Source organism: Tachypleus tridentatus, chromosome 13 (genome assembly GCF_004210375.1).
Source record: "Tachypleus tridentatus isolate NWPU-2018 chromosome 13, ASM421037v1, whole genome shotgun sequence".
NCBI classification, from domain to species: domain Eukaryota; kingdom Metazoa; phylum Arthropoda; class Merostomata; order Xiphosura; family Limulidae; genus Tachypleus; species Tachypleus tridentatus.
Genome location: NC_134837.1, coordinates 121,994,845 through 122,006,925, shown reverse-complemented (window position 1 = coordinate 122,006,925; position 12,081 = coordinate 121,994,845). Strand labels below are relative to the sequence as shown.

At 36.8% G+C, this 12,081-nt stretch overlaps 1 protein-coding gene across 2 annotated transcripts in view; it reads left to right on the top strand.

Moving 5' to 3' along the window:
* Positions 1-12,081, top strand: part of LOC143240641 (inactive tyrosine-protein kinase transmembrane receptor ROR1-like) — a 98,355-nt gene that overhangs the window by 29,313 nt on the left and 56,961 nt on the right. The window lies entirely within an intron of this gene.

Below are 12,081 nucleotides of genomic sequence, written 5' to 3'. Positions count from 1 at the left end.
TACACACACATACACACTGCACGTCTTGAGTTTTATGTACTATCTTCTTAGTTCTTAATCCATGGTGGAGAACCTTGTGTGAGAGACTCATGTCACGACTGTCGTGTCTTATCCTCTCTAATATAGAAAGGAAGTGGAATTGAAGAACCAACTTGTAGGACCATCTGGGACATAATCCTTCTTTTTGACTCGTTATAGTGGCCCTTCTGTAATATTCGAAACTAGAAAATTCTAGGAAGAAACCTCTCATTAAATTAGTTGATAATGGTAATATTTATTGTGGACTTATGACGCACCCATCGCCCATGTGTAGGAAAGTGTGGCCTAGCTGCCGGACTGTGAATCTTAGAGTCATGTTTCGCATCCTTTTGCAGCAAAAAACAAAACAAAAAAGTGTGTGTGTGTGTGTGTGTATATTCCACTTCAAGGCCATGAGTGGGTCATAAGAGTAACTGTAGCGAGCCGGGTTCGAGTTCTTGTGATACCCCTTTGTAATGTCGGTGTGTTATAAGTGTTACATTTAGTCCTTTAGTGTGAATCTCGGCATTAGTTCAAAATTATGTTTAGAGATGGATGGCTTTATTAATTTTACCATAAATACACAAACAGTCGATTACATGTACTTAGTCATATCTTGATGTCACATTACACCAACTAACGATCAGTAATGAAAGAAATCCCAGCATGGCCACGTGGTTAGGGGGCGCTTGACTAGCAGTATGGGATCTCGTCAAACATACTTGTCCTTTCAACCTTGGAAGCGTTATAATATGACGTCCAATCCGATGGCAAAAAGAGTAGCCCAAGAGTTAACAGTAATGACATCTTTCCTCTAGTTTTTACTGCTATAGGTGGTTAGTGCTTGCGTAGCTTTGCGCAAAATTAAAACAACATAACAAACAATAACGGAAAGAACCTTCCCACTTTATTCAAAATTTGGATGGCCTATGTCCGAGAATGTTTTTTTAACCACAGTAATCACAACTAGGGGGTAACAAAATTATTTTTATGACGTTTTAAGGAAAACACAATTAAACGTAATTTGTCTGTTTTATTTTGTTTGTTTCTTGCTGTTGAAAAGCAAAGGTAGCAACGGGTTTTCTGTGCTTGTGAGTACGTGGGTTTCTTACATTTGGAAGGGTGGGTGGGATGTAACTTCCCGTCCCTTACATTTCTGTTAATTTGATCACGTATAAAAAAAAAATATATATATATTTTTGTGATGTAACCATTTATTTTTGATATTATTGTAAACGGTCACTTCCACAAATAGTACTAATAGTCTGTTAGCATGAAGCACAGTCACAAGTCACAACACTAGGAGGTTATCAGCAGTACCAATAATGAAGTATTGGTAGTTATGTCGGATGTGGGGGAGAGGACAAGGGGGACTTTGTCCCTTTAACACTGGTGTCTACTCTTCCTTCCCCGAGGTTGTCTCCCCACCCCACCCTAAGTGTTTCCTTCTAAATAAATGCACATATCATTTCGGATCCTGTCAATAACTATAGTTATGTTTCCTTTTGCTGAGATACTGGTCTATTTATTTTTGCTACACTACTGGTGTTTAAGTGCTGTATTCTCAGATACACTGATTTTTCGTGGTATAAATTAGTAGTTGTTGTGTTAGAAGAATGTGAGATAACACACAACTATGACACTAGGTTCTTGAAGTGTCAATGTAGAAAGCTGTTGAGGTGATCTACTGGCGATATAAATATTGACGGAAAACAAGTTTTATGTACATATTTATTAATCCACCCACCATTTTCTCTGCCTTTACTCAGGAGACAGTCTATAGAGGGTGCTACAATCGATATCATCATTTATATTAAATCTATATAAAAATATCTTTTAATGAACTGAGACGTAATTTATAAATTACGTTCAATGCCCAGGGTACGTGCAAAAATAATTTATGCTTAAAATAATTGTATCTTTAAAGCTACTTTTGCAAAGGGAACAACATTTCGCCAATGTTATGTGGAGGACCGTAGTTTATTTAAAAAAAGTTTGGATGTGGCATTGGGTGGATCAAAACCACATTTTAGTGGTTATCTAAATCACTTCTCTCGCACACTTTCATTGGTTTTGTTTCTCACCCAGCTCTCAACAATAGATGAGCGATTTGAATGAAACTCGTTCCAGGCAGCGTGGGGAATACTCTTATGAATATGATCTAATCGTAGTATCGTTTAGGGTTAGCTTACTGTACCAACTGAGAATCTTCAAAAGTATACTGAACTCCATCTCTGATAGTTTTCGAAACGTCTTAAACCTTCTCCAAACTATCTTTAACGAAACTTAAATTTTTCTCTAGGGGCAAGTAGTTTTTAAAATTTAATATTTTAGTTATGGGGATTTCTTTGTATACATTTACTGTCTTCATTCATCGTTCCATTAATCTTCACGTTTCTACGTGGAAAATTATTTACTTCAAATTAGTTTTCCCTATTATCGTCAAATATAGAAACCGAAACGTTACGTCATTAGCTTTACTACACTGGGGAATTCGGAATGGGCAAATCATAGAGACAGTTTAAAACAGAAACAGACTGTCTGGTTGGTTTCGTGACCTCATCTACTAGGATTAAAGTGACAAGTTTGGAGACAGAGTCAATACACATTCAGGAAATGTATTGTATTATGTGGTCTAGCTGAAACTCGTGTCTTTTACCTCGATTCTTAATGACAAGGTTTATATTTATTATATAATTTTGGGCTTGTCAGTTGATGGGACGAGAGAAAACGGATTAGATAAATACTCATTTTGATTGGATTTTTAGCTTGATTTTCGCAGAACTTGCGTTCATATTATATCAGAAGTTAATTAACGGAAAATATTTTTCCAAACAACAACAACAACATGCTTCGTTTTACATACATTTCTGGACTAGAAGCATTACCAACTTACATTTCAAATCATTGGTTCTTTGGTTACTGAATTACAATTTGAACTCGTAATCTCCTGGTTACTTATTACAGATTTGGGCTGACTGGTCGCCTGGTTATGTATTTCAGTTTTGGGATCACTTGTTGCTTTGTTAATCATTTGTAGTTTCGTCTCACCGGTCCCCTGGTTACTGTTTACAGTTTAGGCTCATTGTAACCTGGTTACTTGTTGAAATTTGAGATTACTTGTTCACTGTGTGTGTGTGTGAATGGTTTAACACGCAGATAGTTTACTGCTAATATTTGTGCGTAACAGCAATAAAAGCAGACTTCAAAAGATTACGTGGGAGTTTTTTGTAATTTTTTACGTAGTGTCTGATCGATATTATGCGCGCGCGTGTCGTGGTAAATATGCGTAATTCCGTGTTTACATTAACCACCTGCGTTTGTTTTTACAGCGAACTTTTTAAACTATGTTTACTTAAGCCTAAAAGTATCCATTTTGCCGAATAAGTAGTTGGACTGTGTGATACGCACGCGTTTAATCTCGTTTCATCGCTAATGCGTCCAGAAGATTGGCTAGGTAAGTAGTGCGAAAACTAACGCACCTGAAAGGGAATAAATTGTTCTCGGCACGCGAACTGGAAGGAACCGTGGAACAATGAAACGGTCACAGAACGACGAGCGTTGCGTGATACTGAAACGTTTTTCAGATAAATGTTCGCACGGCTGAATGAAAGTAACTTTGGTAATGACAGCTTTTAATGCTTCTTGCTTATTGTCTAAGAAAGCTCCAAAAAGTGTAGTCCTGATGAAGAGTTTTTGGTGAGAAAGAGAGAGAGACAGAAAACAAAACTGTGTAATCATGTGAGTAGGTTTATTTTCTCACTACTTTTCTCATGATACTTTGTTCTAAGTTTCTTCCAAAACCTTTTGACCTGAAGATTTACTTGCCAGTGTCGGTTGTGGCCCACATGTTAGTCTGCGAGATCTGCGAGCCCGAAGGTTTCATGGTTCGCGACCCATCGCTACCAGTAGGTGCTATGGAGTTTGAGGCTACGGGTGCGTTATAGGAGAGAGAGTTGTTCCCATCCGACTGCTTGGTTAAATAAGATTAGCTCAAGAGGGGATACCTATATGCAGATAATCTTTTGTGTGGAGTCGGGCAAAGATTTTGAAACAATTCATTTATTATTAAAACGAAACAAATAAAATAATGTGTATCAGTTTTTGAACAGAGGTCTTAAAATGTTGATGTTCTGTATTAGGCGAAAAATATTTTGTTTATTCATTCTAGTTCCTTGGTCACTCAGCCGCAAGACTGAGGGCTCGTCATGTAAGAATTTGGGTTTCGACACCTGCGATAAGCATGGCACTGATAGCCCATGTAGTTTTGTGATTAACAGTGAACTATTGTTTAAAAAGTGCAGCAATCCATTAGAGAGTCTGGAAAGACAGATTTAGGCCCGGCATGGCCAGGTAGTTAAGGCACTCGACTCGTAATCCGAGAGTCGCGGGTACGAATCCCTGTCACACCAAACATGCTCTCCCTTTCAGCCGTGGGGGCGTTATAATGTTACGATCAATCCCATTATTTGTTGTTAAAAGAGTAGCCCAAGAGTTGGCGGTGGGTGGTAATGACTAGAAGGAAGGCAGCTAGTCTTACACTACTAAATTAGGGACGGCTAGTGCAGATGGCCCTCGTGTAGTTTTGCACGATATTCAAAACAAACCAAACCAAAGAAAGATTTAGAGCTACTGTCCTTCCTGTCTTAAAATTTTACGTTGATACTAACGCCCCCTATTTTTATCAGATTTGTATCATGAATATATGTTAAGTTTAAAATACTTATGAGATAAGTTTTGTCCAAAAAATAATAATTTTACGGATATAGAAAAATACTAGATTTTTCTCTCTGGGCTTATGCTATCTAAATTAGCAGACAATAAATAAGACGGGGTATGATAGGTAATCCCAGTGTTATAATTAATCTTGAATAATATACACGGAAAGGTCAGCTAGGCACTCATGTAAACGACTGATTGTCTTTCCCAGTAAATAAGTTTAGGTATATTTATAATCACATTACTGTCCATGTTGTATTAACTCTTTGTGTATGTTGTTTTTCAATCACATTAAAATTTTCTGTTTGTTTCAAACCATTTGATTCTCTTTCAGTGGATCAGCTAAAACGCATGAATATCCAATCCATTAATGATCTATCGTTGTTAGCACCTCCACAAACTATTGTTACATAGTATTTTACTTAGGATTGTTGTTATAATACACTTTGTACTTTAGAATTAGAGTTATGAAATATTTCGTTGTTTTATCAATATAAAACATACTCTAGTCTTTGGTATGACGGTCTTTTACCAGTGAAGCCGTTTGTTTCTTTGTTGTTAGTGTTATTTTTGTGTTTCTGTGCTATGTTTTTGTACGAATGATTGCTTTCAACAATAACACAAACTCTGGGATAATAAGAACAAATATCCATAAATTTACAAATCACTGTATATACAATCAGGCAATGGCAGATTGGATTCTGGCCTCTAGATCACGTGATTTGCGTATAACGTTCGATTTACCAATATATTTAAAATTACATTATTTACAAGGCTAAAAGCGTTGAAGCCACAAGTTTACTGTATCCTACATTATGTAACATGATACACTTACCCACGAGCATAAGTGTACTATACGGTATGTGAATTGATGGGCTATAAGTGTCAGAAACATAATGGCGTAATAATGTCGATTTTTAGGTAAACTCTTGAACTGGTACATATAACCCGAAAATTATTTTCGAGTGTCAATTTCCACATTTCCTAATTTTCCATTTATACCTCTCCGAATTCTGCCTCATCCGTAGTGTAATATATTATATTATTATATGTAATATATAATATATAAGGCCGCCGTAAGAATCCGCCATACTGAAATGTAAACATGGGTAAATAAAATATTATGTTGGTATCTGTCACGTGATCAATAAAAACAAAACGTCGTAAATTATCTTCTGACAACAACTGTTAGATGAATAAAAGCGCCTTCTGTTTTATGTTTCTTTTATGAAACCCGATCCTGGATCTACGTGTGTACCGTTGGATACACTGGCCCTTTGTAACGTCAGTACACACTGCTGTGATAGTGTAGCGTTAAATGTTTCGACATACGAAATCAGGGTTCCCTTTTTCTGATGATTTGCGCTACGTTAGGTTCGAAACTGAGTGTCACTCATTACTGTCTCTATTTCTTCTACATTAGAGGGCTGACAATATTTATAATGTAACGTTCACCCTGCCACTCGTAAGATATTGCCTTGAGAAGTCGGTGTTTCACCTTTTGGTCGATTTGCGCATATGTATACCCTTCTAAGAACTTAAAGCAATTATATAACATGTTATTAAGAATCCACAACGTATTGTGTGTGTTTGTTTCAATAGCCAACTGTTAGTACCTCAGTGCTAGCTTAATATCTGTTTTGTGGGTTCTATTTCATGTAAACACAGGGGTTTATTATTATTTACTGGGATTGGACTAGACTTACCAGCAGAGATAACTGTGTGATAATAATCTGGTGTATAAATCAACACACTGATTGGACATCGAAAGATGTTGTGTTTACACGAAGTTGGAGTATCGATGATGAACTGTTGACCTGTTTATTTATCGAAGTTTCACTTTAACCCCAGTTATGTACAGTGTATATGTAGGCCCTAGTACGACATACTATGCATTGTTCATTTATGTATGTAATATAATAGTTTTACTACAGTGTATATGTAGGCCCTACCACAACTACTATGCATTGTTCATTTACATATGTAACACACAGTTTTACTACAGTGTATGTATAGGCCTTACCACAACATACTATACCAATTATCTTCAGTCGAAACAAAAGATATGAATAAAAACCGTTATAGATCCTCACGTATTTCGGACCTTCGTAGGCTAGTATGGCGCCCAAAGCCAAGTTTCTAATTTCGGTTTTTCATAATTTATATTTAGTTATGTCAACCAGCCTACTGTTGTTATTTTATTACAAAATTAACGTGAAATTGGCTCAGAATTTATTTTACTGCTGGCCTTTACTTTAGTTGCTGCTTTCTCGTACTTTTCACAAATTTAGGGTTAACAAACCCCTTGCGAATTGCTGCAAATAACAAGTCCTATTGTCTCTTGGGTAAACGGATGAACTCGATATTCATGCCTGGTTAAATCTCAAATACTAAATTTTTACGAAAAAAAAACACTTTTTTTTCCCCTTCTCCACAGCTGGTGGTCCATTCACTTATTCTCCGCTTGACAAGAAAGAATGCGCTGCCCCCTTCCCCACACCACGCGCACACCCATCACTGCCACCACAGGCACTCGTAATGGTTTAGGTTAACAGCTGAGGAGGTATTTACCTCAATTGTTAGCCAAAAATAACCGTGTTTTGCGCAAAATTTATTCCTAAGAATTAGGAATTTTAAAAATCTTTCACAAGTTTAGCGTAGGATGAAGAAAGAAGAATAAAAACTGATTTGAAAATCTCGATAGAATTCTCTTTTTTATACAATTTTAAAACCAACAGTGATATAATTAAAACTATAATAAGTACCGACTTGTAATACAAGCAACATTAAAGGCGTGTTGAGTTACAAGCAATATTTTTGATGTTAGCATCACGACAAACCAGATGTTTACAGTATCATAAATATCAGCGTCATCTGACGGCCAATTTTATGGTAATTTTACTAAATCAAATACTTATAACTGCTACCATCAGAGCGATCGCGTGTATTGACTAAAAAAATCTTAAAATGCTTCGTGTACTGCAGATACGATTATGAAAAGAGCAACAGATGGCAGCACTTTAGGAAATAGCATTGGACTTATGGTACCATTTTCTTTTGCTAAGTTTATTTGTTTTCGAATTTCGCTCTAAACTACAGAGGCTATCTGCGCTAGCACTGTTAGACTGAAGGGAAGGCAGCTAGTCACCACCACCCACCGCCAACTACGGGGCTACTCTTATCGATGAACAGTGGGATTGATCATTACATTATAACGCCCCCCTCATGGCTGAAAACGCGAGCACTTTTGGTGTGATGGGGATTCGATCCCGCGACCCTCAGATTACGAGTGGAGCGCCCTAACCACTTGGCCATGCTGGGCTTATTTAGCTACCTAAAAACATACCATTCGAGTGTTAGGTTTGCGTTTCCTTTTTCGTAATGATAGTTTCGTAACATACGTGAATTAAACTGAATGTTTATTCACATGTATAAATTAGAAACTCTTATTGATGAGATAAGTAGGGCTTTTAGGAAAATGTGAACGGTTTAATACTCTAGTTCACAGGTTTCATTTTGTAATAAAGTAGTAGTACAAGACAAAATTAGGGTACTTAAGAAGTAGTTGTTTGGACATATAAGGACCCATAAAACTAAAGAGATAATTTTTCTCGCATCTTTTATGACCTTCATTTTGTACGTTGGTTTCTGTAGTGGGCGTTAACGTTTCCATGTTAGAAATTGTCAGATTCAACATATTCTTAGCTTTAATCTTATGTCGAATTGCTGTTTCACACAACGTATGCCCACGGTATATATTTGTAACGTCCAAAATATTACATTATTATTAAATTAATTTCACTTGTCCCCTGTTTTTATCACTCGCATCACGGTAGTGTGTTGTCTGTCAGTCAGAGAGTAGACATAAAAATGGCGTCATATAAGGAACGTTCAACGTTGCAATTTTCTACTGTCGTGACTCACAACTCATGAGAATAATTATGCACCCTGTAGCCCACAACACAGCATGACATATGAACTTCTAAAGCAAGAAATAAAAACAGTTCTACTCTTAATTTTGATTTTATTTACTCTTGAAACAGAATACTTTAGGGGTGTTTGTGGAAATACACCTAGTTTTACCGTCCGAAAGAAACGAGTTAGCATTGTTTGGGCTAAACTGCAAGGTCGTTGATACTGTCATTTCTATAACGCACCCACAGCTGAAAGCGACCCTTCGAGGGTAGACGACATTTCTTCATATTGGATGATGTTTAAAACATTTTTAAATATTCATGTATGTGTGTACTTAGAGACAGATTATACAGATTCTTCAAGTATGTTCTTAACACGTGACTTGTATTTGAATATTATTGACATAAAGTTATAAATTCTGTAATGATTTCAATAGAAATATTCGCTCGACTTCATCGTCCTGTAAAGGTGAGCGAACGCCTTATCTTAAGAGTCGAAGAAAACCCTTGTGGTAGAGTTCAAATTTACGGACAGATATACCTCAACTTAGGGGTTGCTGATCTGGTTGTTTAGGCCACGCGTGGTTCAGGTTAGAAATCTCATTTTACACTTGTCTTGCGTACACTGTTTTTCTTTCTTGTAAATGTGTGTGTTTCATATGATAAACAGTTCCAGCCAATTAAATCATCATCTGATTCTGATTAGATTTGCAGAAACTAAATAAATCTTGTGTTGAAATTTTGACGTAAATTACTTTGAAAAATGATCACCTAGTGAAAGATTATAGACCTACAAACTAGGGAACAAGAGAAATGGTATAAGGATTCACTCTCATTCTAATGAATGCACCAGATACTGTGTGAGCCCCCCAGTGGTGCAGCGGTATGTCTCAGGACGTACAACACTAAAAACCGAGTTTCGATACCCGTGGTGGGCAGAGCACAGATAATCCATTATGTAGCTTTGTGCTCAGTTAAAAACAAACAGTACTGTGTGTCGTGACTGCCTTACTTTGTTGTGAAGAGGGCGGTAGGAGGGGAGCGAACTACATCGGTCTGGCAGAGTTAAGTAATAGGGCACTAACTGGAAAACATGGGGAGACACGCCCATTCTATCCTACGTGTTGAGTGCCACACACATATATTCTTACTGTGATTTTAAACATATACTAATACACAATTTATAATTAGTATACACATCACCCACCTTCCCAATATGACGTTGGTTAACATTCTAACTAGACCCTAATCCTGTTTTTTTCTCTAGTGTCCGAAGTCACTGGGATTTGTATATATAGATAGAACGTAAAGTTTAAAAATAATCCAACATGTTCTACGGCAAGCGTAGACTTTCCTAAGATTTAGACGCTAATAAAATACACTGATCGCGATACTTTATCTTCTACTGTTATAAAGAAACCAATGTAATGCATATCAGCGGAAATTGGGGTCAGTTCTTTATAAACCTACCAACCTTCACCGATGTTATATTTCTGCGTTTGGTCGCTATTTTATGTGTCTATACCCGTAGTTTACGACTGAACCTCATGTTTCCTATAGTCGTGTTACAGCCCGTCGTCGTTATTGATTAATCTGAGCTAACAGCAATATTCGAGTTTCTTACCGTGAACTTTCCCACTCTATAGATCAAAGGATTCTACTGTTAAATATATTACCTTAGCAGTTATAGAGATTACACTTTGATCTAAGCTTTAGACCCAGCGTTGTGACTTAATAAACAAAATCAAATATTTTACTGCTACATTGGAAGTCGAGCTGTTTTGAAATAGAGAAAAACAACATCCTAGGTTTGGTTTGATTTTGAATTTTGCTCAAAGCTACACGAGGTCTATCTGCACTAATATCCTAGGAATGTACGTACATTCGGTCCAACAACGAGTTGTTTTCTGTTCTTAGTGTTTACTGATATTTAAAATTGGAACTATGTAAGAGTGACTGGTTGGTTGTTTTATGTACTTATATTACTTATTCCTTTCCTTATTTAACAACTAAATCTGGTAATAGGTTTTCGTGACTTTTTTGTAATTTGTTAAGCGAAAAATTATACGATGTTTTATCGGTTCCACGTCCACCGTAGGGTTCGGTACTCGAACTTCAGTGTTATAAAGTTCTCTGATTTACCGCTGAGCAACCAGAGGTCTTGTACGTTTACATCTAAATAGTAATTTCAGATATTTTACGTCATGCCCTTTCTGATGACACTTGTTCTGATAAGTCGAAATTGTTTAGAAACGCGGATATCTAGTAGATCGCGTGATTCTCAGTGGGAAACGGTTTAAACAGGTGCTAACACTTGAAACTTCAAATAGCGGTTGTAGAAACGTTGGCCTGTTAATTAAGAAACGAACCATAAAGCAAAAATTTGGTTTGGTTTGAATTTCGCGCAAAGCTACACGAGGACTATCTGCGCTAGCCGTCCCTAAGTTAGCAGTGTAAGGCTAGAAGGAAGGCAACTAGTCATCACCACCCACCACCAACTCTTGGGCTGCTCTTTTACCAACGAATAGTGGTATTGATCGTAACATTATAACGCCCCCACGACTGAAAGGGCGAGCATGTATGGTGTAACGAGGATTCGAACCCGTGACCCTCGGATTACGGGTCGAGTTCCTTAACCACCTGGCCATGTCGGGCCTTAAAACAAAAGTCCAAAGTCCAATTACAGTAAAGGACAGGCAGTTAAATATTTATTCTACACTATAATGGAAAAGGGAGGTGTAATGTTCTTTTCCTTGTCTAGATTTTTTGCATCTCATAATTTCTTATATTTCAATCGCAACTCCTAGATTACATATGGATAAAAAAGGCGTACTGGAAACTTAACAAGACAAAACACCATTTCGATAAATTCGAAGTATACTGCCTAGTTACAGACTGAAAAGTACTATTAATGATTACACAGGTCTGCTACTTTAAACTTAATAAAAGTGATTTTGGTTTAATAACAACAGATTTTCTCTAATTCACTTCTGCAGATTTCGAAAATAATATTCACATTTTTTTTTCTGTCACGTATGGTGGTGTTTTTTGTTTTTTTACAGTTTTGGAAGAAAAACTTTTACTTCGATCAATTATTATTTCGTTTACTACAAAGAACATTTTTAATTATTATGTTTTTAACAAAAATACAGAGAAAATGGCAGAAAACTGATGTCAAACGAATATGTATCTTCAATCATCCTGATTTTTTGTGAAATCAACATCTTTCAGTTTCAAAATTACATGTGTTATTTCTTTTATGTACTACGTCTTGAGCACCTAGTTTCAGTGACCAGCAGTACCCAGCCATCATGATGATGTATCCACCTTCCCTGATACCCAGCCATCATGATGATGTATCCACCTTCCCTGATACCCCCCAGCCATCATGATGATGTATCCACCTTCCCTGATCATGATGATGTATCCA